Source organism: Heteronotia binoei, chromosome 9 (genome assembly GCF_032191835.1).
Source record: "Heteronotia binoei isolate CCM8104 ecotype False Entrance Well chromosome 9, APGP_CSIRO_Hbin_v1, whole genome shotgun sequence".
NCBI lineage: Eukaryota > Metazoa > Chordata > Lepidosauria > Squamata > Gekkonidae > Heteronotia > Heteronotia binoei.
In genome coordinates, this window is record NC_083231.1 from 58,426,207 (window position 1) to 58,440,689 (window position 14,483).

Below are 14,483 nucleotides of genomic sequence, written 5' to 3' on the forward strand. Positions count from 1 at the left end.
ATAGATTTTCCCTCCTTAGTGACTGGCTATTGTATCTTTTTGAGTTACAGTGGTTATTAAACTAGTGACAAGAGAATTGCAGCAGTTGCCTTGAAAAGAGATTTGTCTATTAAAGAAAGTCTTTCTGTGGCTCAGTGACTTCTCTTCCTGTAAACATTTTTGGAAAGATAGCCCTGAAAATTTATTGTATGTCCCACTATTCATTCACTCATTGACACAAGTTCCCAACTTTCTTTGTTTCTTGATTTTGCTTCTGTGACTTCAGTAAACTTCCAGCATTTATGTGCATAGTAATGAAGTCTATGGATCTATTTTTTCTAGCAGGGTTAGAGGTCATTTGGCCTGATGATTCATAGTTTATGTCTCAGGCTAGAATCAGACATTAAGAGCTGTGTTACTGCCTCTGAAATGAATAGTCCTGTTTCTCCTCTTTCTCTTGTAACATCAAAGATTATAAAACATGTAACATGGTGCAATAGTCTACCTGTTTGCAGGATGGCTACAGATACAGGGGAAGGGGGATGTGCTACCCTGGTGGACCTTCCAGTGGATATGTCTGTTTTGGAACCATGGTACATCAGGTGTCATGACCTGTGGGGAGGGTGGAGTCAGGCACTAGCCAACTGGGGTAGGGTAGGGTAGAGCAGGGCATATCCATGGAAACTAGAGAGATGGTGGAAGAAACTGTAGCTTTTGATAGCAACTATGTCACTTATAAAAAAACAAATTGTCATTTCAGTGACTTTGTAATTCTGAATATACAAAAGTGTCATTTACTTAAGATAATACTGAAGAAGGCTGACTCTATGCTTATATTTAATACTGTGTATATGATAAAGTGGCATCTCTTCTAAATTTATTGGTATGTGTAATATGTGTATCTTCTTAATGTCAATTATACAGTAGTGTTTACAGGACTTGGCTGTTTCTGATTTTTATTATAAACTATAAAAATGAATGTTTTAGCAGTAAACTTTTCAGATTTATTCTGGAAATCAATGAGGCAAAAAAACCATGGGATCCTGCAATGCCAATTTCAGAGACAGTTTTATAGGTAGGCCTACATTAAGAGAATGTATAGATTCCTCTGGCTCCTGATTTTCTCTGTTCAGATTGATTTGCAAAGACACATTGATTATTGTACTGTGAGAGGAAAAATAAAATTGCTGTTAGAATAAGATTTGAAAAATAATGGAACCATTTTTTCCCAGAATGAATTGTATATTGTAACTGAACATCTTAGTTTGTTTCACCACAAATCAAATTTAGCTTTAAAAGGAATCTTATGCAAAACATTATGTTCAACATGAAAAACTCACATTATATTTTTATTTAAATTAATACAACTTAAATTTAAGAATGTTGACTAACAAAACAGAATAATTAATCAGAAATTCTCTTTAACCTTCTTTCCAGTACAAATTTGAGAAGGGGAAGTCAGTAAAAATTGTGCAATGCTCATCTTATATTTGAATAGTGAAGTGTGGGCCCATCTAAAGAGACATAAACCTGTGAATTGGACCTGTTTACACAGAAAGAAGGTTTTTCTAGAAACTTAAGGCCCCAAGTAGCAGAAAAATCTGAAAATGGGAAAAATGGAGGGGGGCTTAAATCCCCCCAGAGAACACGCCTATATCTTTGGTGGGGCATATGCAGGCAGGCCTCCCGATTTACCCCAAAGGTCCCTTGAAATGCCCCTGACTCTATTTCTGGTCAAGAGGCAACTTTGGTTATTCTCCCTGTTCCTGACTCTTGACCAGCTCCCTACATGGTGCTGCCAGTAGAGCTCTGGCTTGGCCACCAAGGAGGCAGGCAGAGGAGACAGAGGGCAACCAGGCTCGGAGAGCCCAATGGTGATGAAACTCCCGCTGTGATCCTCCTTGCCACCTACCACCTGCCTTGAACCTTCTTTTCGAAGCCTGCTGCAGTTGCTCAGGGCTTGCTGGTTGGGCTCCAGACTGTGTCACAGTGGCAGCTTCTTGGTGCCATGTAGCTCATGCAGGTAGAGGCACCACTAGCTCACTGCCATCTCTTCCTTGCCTCACAGTAGCAGTGGGATATTCATACCACCCCAGGAAGAAAGGCAGGTGGAAGAGCACAACATGGTCATTGGAAGCCTTGGCTGCTGGGAGCCAGCTGGAGCACTCCAGCCACTGAGAGGCAAGTGTGCATAGGCAGGAGCCCCTGGAAAGGAACAGCAAAAGTGCACTCCCCCAAAAAGCTTGCTGGACAATCTGCACCTCCTCCTCCAGGCCCTGCAGCAAAGGGGGCTCCACAGACATGTGCATGTTTGGCTCTGGCAGTGGTTTAGCTTTGCTCCTGTTGCTGCTCTTCCAGCCTTTTCCCCTGCCCATGGAGACAGCAAGGAGCTCAAGGAAAAGGTTGGCAGATTGGAGCAGTTGGAGTTGTGCCCTTGTCAGATGGCCTTTCCCTTGGTGCCCCCGACTTATTTAAAGGATCCCCAAATTAAACAAGACTTGACAGAGGAGCATTTGTGCGCAAATGGAGATAATGCTTCTCTGTTGGATCTGGTGGTGGAGTGCTAAGAGGAGACACTATAGTGCAGAATTGTTTTCTGTTATCCCAGAAGTTTGGACCAGAACCAATGAGTTGAAATTACATCAAAAGAGTTTCTGGATAAACATTAGGAAGAACTTCCTGACAGTCAGAGTGGTTCGTCAGTGGGACAAGCTTTCTCAGGAGGTTTTTAAGCAGATGCTAGATAGCCATCTGACAGTGATGCTGAGTCTGTGGATTAGTCAGAATCATGAGAAGGAGGGCAGGAAGGGATGCATCAGTGCTTAGTTCTTGTGGCCCTTTCTTACACGTTCAGGGAAATGCTGATTGCTACATTGGGATCAAGAAGCAGTTTTTCTCCAGGCCAGTTTGGCAAGGGATCCTGGAGGCTTTTGCCGTCTTCTGAGCATGGAGTAGGGGTCACTGGGGATGTGTGTGTGTGTGGAGAGACTTTTGTGAATTTCCTGCATTGTGCAGGGGGTTGGACTAGATGACCTTGGCGGTCCCTTCCAATTCTATGTTTCTATGGGCAGGTGGTGGCTGGTGAATGCACAGCTGTTCCCACTAAGCTGAGTTAGTGTGAGCTACCTCACAGTTTTTTAGCCTCTGGCTCACAGATGTTTGACTTAGCTCATGGAAAATGCTCCCAAAGCAAAACTTATTTATGCAGCAGCTCACAACTTTAATGCCAGTAGCTCACAAAGTAGAATTTTTGCTCACATGACTCCACAGCTTAGAGGGAGTGTGGCAAGTGAGGTGGAGAAGATGGGAGGGCAGACCACCAGTGAGAGAGACATGGGAGAAGAACTGCAACCACTACCCCCACATTGACTGACTGGGAGAGGATTGTTGCATGTGAATATGGCATATTTTAATTCTAAAATAGCATAAAATATAGGTAATACTTGTTCATTCTCATAAGTGGAGATGAATGGTTATCCACAATTCTAAATATCTATGGTGCTTTACATGGTATTTTCCCATGTAGGCTTCTTTCTGTGTGGGCTTTTTTCTGTATGGGCTTTTCCCCATGTGGGCTTATTTCCATGTGAGCATTTTCCCATGTGGGCTTTTTCCTGTGAGCATTTACGACTGTGGTTTTTTTTTCTGTGAGCTTTTTTCGATGGTGCGGTCTCATTTGGAGTACTGTGTGCAGTTCTGGTCGCCGCACCTCAAAAAGGATATTATAGCATTGGAGAAAGTCCAGAGAAGGGCAACTAGAATGATTAAAGGGCTGGAGCACTTTCCCTATGAAGAAAGGTTGAAACGCTTGGGACTCTTTAGCTTGGAGAAATGTCGACTGCGGGGTGACATGATAGAGGTTTACAGGATAATGCATGGGATGGAGAAAGTAGAGAAAGAAGTACTTTTCTCCCTTTCTCACAATACAAGAACTCGTTGGCATTCGATGAAATTGCTGAGCAGACAGGTTAAAACGGATAAAAGGAAGTACTTCTTCACCCAAAGGGTGATTAACATGTGGAATTCACTGCCACAGGAGGTGGTGGCGGCCACAAGTATAGCCACCTTCAAGAAGGGTTTAGATAAAAATATGGAGCACAGGTCCATCAGTGGCTATTAGCCACAGTGTATGTGTGTATATAAATTTTTTTGCCACTGTGTGACACAGAGGGCGTTTTCGCACTGACCTTCAAGTGGCATGACCACCCTCTTCACACCGGAGGATCTGCGCGGATTTCGCACAAGAAGCGCCGGAGCACCCAAAAGAGCCGGCAACTTCTGGCGCAAAAGCCGCTCAAACATTTTCCTGCTTCTTGGCGGTTTCCGTTTGAGCGGGTTTCGCGACAGAAGTCGCCGGCTCTTTTGGGTGCTCCGGTGCTTCTTGTGCGAAATCCGCGCAGATCCTCCGGTGTGAAGAGGGTGGTCGCGCCACTTGAAGGTCAGTGCGAAAACGCCCAGAGTGTTGGACTTGATGGGCCGTTGGCCTGATCCAACATGGCTTCTCTTATGTTCTTATGTTTTTCAGTTACCCAGGGAACTGCACTGCTACATTTTTATTTATTTATTTTAAGAGAATAAGAAAGTCTCCAGGTTCTACCCCCAAAGTCCTCAAATATTTCCTGAGTTGAACCTGACAACCCAACACCAAAGATGGCGGGTGAGGGCAGCAGCAAGGATGGGGAGTAGTGAGGGAATGGAAGGAAAAGCATGGGGAATGGGAGTTCCTTGTGGGTCCTTTTGTATACTCATGAATTCTCAGAATCATTGTAGAGAGTAACAAAATTAAAGCAGGGTGGGTGGAAACTCCTCTGGTCATGTGATGACACAGTAGGGGGTTTTCTGGCACACAGGTGTGAAAGGGAAACCAGAACTAACAATGGAGAGAAAATAGATTACCCTCTGCCATCTGGAATCTCTGCAGTAAGGGCAATTTCATATACTATTGCATTAGCAACCTGACAACCATGGAACACCACCCTAGTGTGGAAGCAGCCCAGGTGCTGGCACAGCTGTGCCAGTGTAGTAAAATTTCTTTTCCCTAACGAGGAAGACAGAAAAGCTGGCTGTCACCTGACATGAAACCACCTCATATTGCCTCAGGCCCTTGGTCCATCAAGGTGAGTACTGTCTATTAACTGGAGGTGTCAAGGATTGAATTTGGGACTTTTTGATTGCCAAACTGAAGCTTTGACACTGAGCCATGGCTCCTCTGATTGCTATTTTTAATAGGATGAGTACAGAGAATCAGTATACCACCTAACAGTAGTTCCTTAGCCACCTGTATCACTGCAAACACAAAGCACATACAGATTAGAATCTTTGTCAAACGGTAATGTTTCTCCACATTTTATGCATTGTAAACTGATAATATGTATTTAACATAAGAGTGCAAGTTATACTGGATTTGGTTCTCAACATTAAGGTATATGCCAGGTGTGAACTGGGAGAGTAGAACACCTCTGGAGCAAGTAGAGCTCAGTGACCCTTGCAAAGCTGGTTCCACCACAGGGGATACTTGGATCTAGGCTGTGGTGATGGTAAGGGGTGACTGACCTGTGGGCATTGACCTTCATGGGTCCCTTGAATCAGCTTGGCAGTCAATGGTCCTTCATGATTTTTTTAAGTTATACAGTGGGCGAGTCTACCCCTGCATATGGCATCTGAAGTTCCGTTCTCTCCCTCCCTCCTTCCCTCTCTTCCTTCCTGTTTTTTTTTTTTAAATAATTAAGACATTGAAAGATAATTTTATCTTTTTTACTTCACCAGTTCAGGTAACATTGATAAAGATTAATAATTAGAGAAGTGCCAGCAGAAAAGGTCTTAATTTAGGGAGTGTGGGTGGAATGATATAGAAACTCTGTTGCCTTTTCTTTATATCTTTCTATTTCAAATCTGAATCACCAGTCCTAGAAGAATTGTACTGCAAATGGTAGCAGACAAAACTGTTTTGGAATTTTGTATTGTTTTCAGGGATTTACTGTTCTATAAAATGTTTGCTAAATTTGTAGCAGAACAAAAATAATTTCCCCAACATTGTTCAGAGCTCTGCTTATAATTTGTATTTCTGCTGTTAACCTGCAAAAACGTATGTGGATTTTTTTTTGCTTGGAAAGCAATCATGATTGTGGAAAGTTAGTTTTCTTTATAAATCACTGTCCATTAACTTAAGCTAAAGATCTAATTTCATACTACTTACATTTACTGATTGTCCCATATATACAAATGTTTGAAAGACCATGTTTTCCTTATACATCTTGAATAATTAAATTCACCTAATATCTTTGTTGAATGAATAAGATGAATGTAATTCATAAAAAGAAATTTTAATATTAAAGCAGTTGTGAGATAGTGGGAAAGAAACATTTGTTGCTTCTATAAAGTCTCCAGACAGTAGGTAGGATTTAATAGTAATATATTTGCCTGGTAGTGTCTTGAAAGCCAGATAAAACAGCAAAATGTTTGCACATGAAAGATTGAAGATCAGTTTCTTGGCCTTTGAATGTTATTTTAAAATAATCTGTATTCTGTACTCTTAAAAGAAACATGGTATTAATATTTGACTTTAAAGATATTTGCAATGCAGAATGTAACATGCAATTCTCCAGCCTCTTCCTCTGCTGCTGTCCCATTTACTTCAACCAAGCAGGAGGTCTGAACATTTCAGTTATTGTTTAGGAGAGAAAGGAGAAGAGTTGGTTTTTATATCCCATTTTTCTCAACCCTAAGGAATCTCAAAAAGTCTTACAATCACCTTCCTTTCATCTCCCCACAACAGTCACCTTGTGAGGTAGGTGAGCCTAAGAGAGTTCTGAGGGAACTGTGACTATTCAAGGTAACCCAGGAGGCTTCATGTGGAGGAGGCATGGGAAATCAAACATGGTTCTCCAGATTAGAGTCCACAACTCTTAACCACTCACTATACCATGCTTGCACTTGCTGGTTTAATAAATTAATTGACCGGGTGGGGGGAGGGTTTGAGGAATAAAGCTTCCTCTGTCTGGGTCCAAAGTTCTTTTTCAATTCCTTTGGTACTAAAAATGGATTTTCTAGCTTGGATTTTTCTTTGCGGGGGGGGGGGGGGCGCACAGAAGGGCATCACACAAGGAATATACAGGAGGGCTACAATACCTGAATACAAAAAGGAGCAATTAAGGAGAACAGGGAAGAATTTATGAGCAGGTATGTTGGATCAGTCCAAAGGTCCATAGCCCAGTATTCTGGCCAACAGAATCCTTCAGAAAGCCTAAAAGCAGTGTCAGTGACAAAATACTCCCTCTGTGATTTCCTCCCAAGCAACTGATATTCTTAACATGAAGACTCTATTTTGCCATAACAGTCTATGTGACTGTTGTCCTGCTTCTGTTGAACACATCAGCAACATCTACCCAGTGGTCATGTGATAGACTGGGGGAAACTCTTCTGGTACTTTAACAGTTAGTTTAATTGTAAAGCTTTAGAATTAAAAATTAAGATGTTTAGTTAAAACAGTAACATTATTCTTAAGCTTATCATTGAGAGAAAAAGAGAGTGAAGCCCCCTGACTTCCTTGATGTATTGCTGAACTTACATAGCTACATAACTTGACTGTCTCTCTTAACTTCTTGAAGATACCTTCCCTTGTTCTGTGACTCACCCATTTGCAAAATACTCCTAAATAAATATTTGTGTTTTGTTCTTTCAAATTTCCTCTTGGAGCCGATTAGTACAACAATGTATAACTTTTTTTTTTTTTTTTTTTTTTAACATTTTTTTTTTATTATAACATTGCACAACAACAAAAAGAAGACAACAACAATAAACAACCAAAGAAGTAACAACTAAACAACAATTCAGCATTTACAACAATAACAACAACAAAAAATATGTTATTCATAATCCTATATACATTTTATCTTCTGGAGCGAATATACAAGAAACTAAATATTTATAATATTAATATCTCTATTCAAGACCATTCAAATCCCAATTTTTTTGCCCATTCATACATTGGATACCACGTTTTCTCACACTCTTCCATGTTCCCGTCATTCAATCTGCATGTTAACATATCCATTTCTGCAGCATTTAAAAGATTTAACATAAACTCTCTTTTGGATGGTATCTGAGACGTTTTCCAATATTTAGCAAATAAGGTCCTCGCTATTGTAATAATATAAAACAATAACTTTTTCGCTGTTTTAGATATAGGGATTTTACATATGTTCAAAAGGTACAATTCTGGCACATGCGGGATATTAATCTTTAACATCTTTTTACACCAAAGCGAAACTTGCACCCAGTATTTTTTTGCAAGGTCACATTTCCACCATATGTGGAACAAAGAACCTTTTACTTTACCACACTTCCAGCATTTATCCGATACATTTGGGAAGGCTTTGGAAAGCCTTTCTGGGGTAAAATACCATCGATGAGCCATCTTATATAGATTTTCTTTTAGCTGGGCAGATTTTGTCAATCTTAAATTCTCTTTCCATATTTTCTCCCATTCGCTTAGTTCGATGGTATAACCAAAATCCTGTAACCATTTAATCCAATTTTCCTTCACATTTTCGTCTTGCATTTTCAAATCGAGTAACCAGTTATATATTTTTGAAGTAAGCTTCCGGTCAGTTCCTAGTATAATGCAATCAAATTCATTTAACTTTTTGGAGAATCCTACTTCATTGTCCTTTTTATATCTTGATTTAACTTGCATTTTAAGCCACCAGTCCATATCCACATTTTCCTCGATTTTCAATTCGTGTTTGGGATCCAGTAGCGATTCATAAGTAAGGTGGTTTCCCCAACAAAAAAGATTGGGGTGCACTGAAGCTTCTTAAGCTTATCATTGAGAGAAAAAGAGAGTGAAGCCCCCTGACTTCCTTGATGTATTGCTGAACTTACATAGCTACATAACTTGACTGTCTCTCTTAACTTCTTGAAGATACCTTCCCTTGTTCTGTGACTCACCCATTTGCAAAATACTCCTAAATAAATATTTGTGTTTTGTTCTTTCAAATTTCCTCTTGGAGCCGATTAGTACAACAATGTATAACTTGTGTATGCTTGGGACAGAGAAAGTAGAGAAAGAAGTACTTTTCTCCCTTTCTCACAATAGAAGAACTCATGGACACTCAATGAAATTGCTGAGCAGTTGGATTAGAATGGATAAAAGGAAGTATTTCTTTACCCAAATAGTGATTAACATGTGGCATTCACTGCCACAAGAGGTGGCGGTGGCTGCAAGCACAGATAGCTTCAAAAGGTGACTGGATAAGCATACGAAGCAGAGGTCCATCAGTGGATATTAGCTACACTGTACTGTTGGAACTCTTTGTCTGAGGCACTGATGCTCTGAATTCTTGGTACTTGGTACTTGGTGGGGGCAACAGTGGGAGAGCTTCTAGTATACTGGCCCCACTGATGGACCTCCTGATGGCACTTGGGTTTTTTGGCCACTGTATGGCACAGAGTGTTGGACTGGATGGGCCATTGGCCTGATGCAACATGGCTTCTTTTATGTTCTTATGTTGTTATTACAACAGGGTGTGTGACTCAGCTAGTGTGATGAGTTTGGAATGGGTGGTGATTAAAAGGGGTTGATGAATTGGTGATGATTAAGTAATGGTTAAAGCTGGCCTGTTCTTCAGGGTCCAGTCCACTGTGAAACCAGCAGCTAGACATAGAAGGATCCCCATGTGGAATATATTCTATAAGGATTATTCCAAACATCTGTGGACTGGAATGAGATCATTAAGTTTAACTGCAAGTCAGTATCTTCATGAAGAGATTTGCCCCCCAAGTCAGAATAAAGAGTCAGACACAAATGAATTGGTAAAAATTATGGGCCACTTTATTATAAATCATAACAACCCAGCAAGGGCGCCCAACAGTGGCCTGGTCAGGGCTAGGGGTCGCAACAGACTGCTCCCCTGCCATTCACGGGCGAGAGACACAGCCCCCAACCGGAGCTGTGTGACACAGCTCCCACCAGGCCAGCCCAGCAGGGAGGCACACCCCAGAGGGTCCAAACCCCAGACGCATGTCTCAGTGAAAGGCACCATCTCATCGAGCCTCAGGACGGTCTGCATTCTCCCTACCCCGGGTTATCACACCCCAGGGTTGATCATGCCAGACCCCTAATTCCTCAAAAGGTAGATGCTTCATGATCCTCCCCTAGCCGCATAGTACCATAACACAGGAAAAAAGCTGCCACTACTATGGCCAAGTCTCTACTTAGGTTTTAGTACCCACCGGGAGCCCCAAGACCACCCGTAGCCCTTGCCGGAGATGTCTCAAGAAAAGCATATTACCCTTTTCTGAGAGATGAACTCCATCCTCTCTGTAGAGGTCTGGAAATTTCAGAAAAATATCTGGGTGGGGTAGATAGTGGCCCAACCCCCCTTCCAACGCCTTCCTGATCTCCTTATTGGCCTTATACCGGGCCCTCTCAATAGCCGCGGGGCCCCAAGCACAGCGCCAAACAAAGCTGGGCAGCATGGCTGACCAAATTATGGTGGTCCCAGGCCATCGCTCCCTAATATACTGAAAATCATCGCAGGCTTGCCAAACCAAGGCCTTGCCCTTTAAGAGCCCCAGATCATTACCTCCCAGGTGAACAATTAAAACCTGAGGAGGAAGACCCACGCTATCTTGAAATAACAAAGGCAGCAGGCCTGGCCACTGAAGGCCCCGGCGCCCCCGCCATTCAATACAAACATGTTGGCTGAGTCCCAGCTGAGAGCTGACCGAAGTTCTCCGTGCCTGATGAGCAGCCGAAAACACGTGGCTATGGCCACAGATCAGAACTTGGCTCCTCTGGCCAGGAACAACAGCATCTAAAGAGAAAAAACAGTTAAACAAGAACAGAACCAATAACTGTCCAACAAACAAAGTACTTAAGGCCTGAGGAAAGGTTGAACGTAAGACTTGTAGGCCGATGAACGCCAATGGCCCAATTGCTGAATGGAGGAGGAAGGATACCCCATAACAGCAGCTGTTGAGGCTGCCCCAATTCTAAAGGAGTGGGTCCCAAACCACACCCCAGACAACCCCAGTTCACCTAAAGTCTGTGACATCACAGCCCAAAACTGATGCTTTGTCAACGGGCTACCATCAAAATGGCCAAACAAAACCCCATCCTTGGGCCCCCTGACTGCCAAATAAGCAGCCAACGCGGTAACTGGACACAGCTCAAGTTCTGAACAACTGCCCAGCTCAAGTACGGTACCTTTTTTGCAACTTTTTGCAACAGTAGTCACTGCCTTACCCTCAAATAGCTTCAGGTCCCTTAACAACAGAGCCTTACCAGAAAATTCATTTCTGGACTGTGCCACCAGCTCGCTGACTCTAAGGGCCCCAAAAAAAGGCTACTAAAGATGTGGAATGAAACAAACATGCTTCAAAAGAAGAAGCACACACCACGTCCCAAATCCCCTTCAAACCCCGCAGAATCGACAAAGACATAGGATTCCGTGTATCTACCCTGGGTTCGGCCTTCTGGCCTCTCTCCAGCATCTTTCGAAGATGAAAATCAGCTGTTTCCTCCCTATAACCCAGCGCCTTACTGGCAAAAGCCAGTGTGGACAGGCACCCCCTAATGGATCGCGCGGCCAATCCCTTACCTCGAAGCGAAACACAGTAATGGAGCAACTGCTCCACCAGGAGGGGCCAAACCATGCGATACCCTACCTCAGCCCTAAAGTCTTCAAACTGCCGCACAGCCCGCTCGTAAGACTTCCTGGTGCTAGGCGCAATGGCTAGGCCTATCGCTCTGCAGGCCTCAGCTCTCCAATCAGCCATAGCTCCTGCGGCATTGGCACCAGCTCTCTGTCGGCATCTGGGGCCAGCTGACAAAACCTCTCCATCTGTTTATGAGAGAAAGTGTCAGCCACCACGTTACTCACCCCAGGAACATGCTTGGCTAAAAACAAAATATTAAACCGCAAACAACACAGAGTGAAGGCCCTCACCAACCTCATAACCTGCCGGGATTTGGATGAAAAGGAATTAATGACATGGACTACCGCCATATTATCACACAAAAAATGAATGGTGTGATTGGCCATATCCTTCCCCCACAGCCAAACTGCGACTAAAATGGGAAAGAACTTGAGAAATGTAAGATCTCGATTCACACCTACCTGTATCCAGGAGTCTGGCCAACTATCAGCGCACCAATGTCTGTGGAAATAGATTCCAAAACCCAAAGACCCAGCAGCATTGAACATGACCTGGAGCTCAGCTTCAAGCCTTATGTCCTCTCTCCAGAAGGAGACTCCATTGAAGGACTCCAAAAATTCCTACCAAACCCTCAAATCATCTCTCATGCTGCTGGTAACCCGAGTTCTATGCTGAGGCAAGCGTAACCCATAGCATCACAAAGCCTTCTAAGAAAAGCCCTCCCTGGAGCAACCACTTTGCATGCAAAGTTGAGGTGCCCCACTAGCTGTTGCAACTCCAGCAAGGTAACCTTCTTTTAAAGAAGAAAGGCAAAAATCCAAGTCCTCAGTTCAACTATTTTTTGAAGAGGTACCCTGGACAGCTGCGCCACAGTATCAATCTCAATCCCCAAAAAGGTCAGCTTTTGGATTGGACCTTCTGTTTTCTCTGGAGCCAAAGGGACCCCAAGCTCCGCCGCCAGCTCTATAAAGCCAGACAGCAGCTGCCCACAATGCCCAGTCCCCTCGGGACCCACAAAAAGGTAGTCATCCAAATAACAAATGACGTCCTGTAGACCCACTTTCTCCCGCACAGCCCATTCCAAGAATGTGCTGAAACACTCGAAAGCAGAACATGTCATACAGAGCAGCCCATTGGCAATGCTCTATCCATGTAAAATTGGCCCTCAAAAGAAAACCCCAGAAGCTCAAAATCATCGGGAAGCACTGGTAGAAGGCAAAATATTGATTTAATATTGCATTTTGCCAACTCAGTGCCCACCTCACAGCACCTCACTATGGCTACTGCTTGGTCGAAGCCAGTATACCTAACTGAGCATAAGTGCTCGGGAATCCCTTCATTCACAGACTTCCCCCTGGGGAAGGAGAGATGGTGAATCAAACGAAATTCACCAGGCGCCTTTTTCAGCACCACACCCAACGGCGAAACCCTAAGATTACCCACTGGAGGTTGTGAAAAAGGACCCAAAATCCTACCCTCTGCCAACTCCTTGGCAATCTTGTCTCTAATGACCTGCTCTAAGCCCTTAACTGACTTAAGGTTACCATACATTTAGGGGACTCGAGGCCCCTGAAAAGGGATCCTAAAACCAACTTTAAAACCTTCCAACAAATAAAAACTGTCTGCCCTTCGAGGGTACCTCGACAACCAGTGCTCAAGAGGCCCCACTCTTATCGAGCTGGGGAGCTTTTCCAGCTTGATGTGATCCTCCACCCCCACCAGGCTTCTTTGAATTCTTATGTCCCCGTACTCTAGGGCAGTTATTAAAGGAGTGGGACCCGCCACACATGGGGCATTCGTGCTTGAACTGGCAATCCTTCTTGCTGACACCCCCTGAGACCCGAATTTCCAACAGAGCAAGCGGAGTTGAACCGCCTGCCCCGCTGAACTGCGGGGAGAGCCTAAGGACGCTGAGGAGTTAGTGGATGACTTGCTCACCAAATGACCACTATCAGAGTGGTCACCCGAGTTTGGCCGTGCAGGGGACATAACCTGCAGCCAGAGCTGCTGATGAATACGGTCCCACTGCAGAGAAGGATACAAGGCGGCCCTCATTCGAAATTCCTTGTTGTACTGTATCCATGCAGGGCCGCTAAAAGTCGTATACCCCTGGTAGATTATATCCAAGTATTGAAAAAGGGCAGCAGCCCTCCAAGGCTGCGCCCGCACAATCACCCCAGCGTAAATGAGAAACCCAGGGAGCCAATTGGCCCAGGTCCATTCTACTTTATGCTTTTTCAACTTTTCCTTTTCCTTCTCATCCAATTCTTCCTTGTCTTTCTTTTCCAACTCCCAAAAAAGGAGGGGAAAGATGTCAACATATTCACCCTTCAAAATTTTTTCCCTAGTTGCCAGCAGCAAATGATCACCCAGGGGCAAGGCCACCTCCCCGAAAGGCAAGACGGCAAATGGAACCACCCCATAAGGAGAAGGGGCACCCCCAACCTCCCAAAAAGGGGCCTGCCACACCCTGCTGCACAGCACCCAGCCACGATCTGCATGGGCCAACCTGCCCACTTGGCCAAGCCCAGTTGGACAAGGCACCAACACCTTTGGGAGGACCCAGGCCTGAACCCCCCACTGTGATGCCCTGCCCAGTATGAGAAACCTGCCTCCAAGGACCCCAAGGCCACACAGACCCAGCACACCCCTGAGAGATGTCACCAGCCTTACCAACCACTCCAGCCGGCACCATCAATGACCCTGCTCCAGCTGATGACCCGGATCCACCATCTGCGCCGCCGAGACCCTGGGCACCGCCAGTAAGGAGCGCACCAGACCTGCCCTCAAGAATAGACAGACGGGTTAAAAGATTCACTTGAACCGCCCTTTTGGGCACCCTA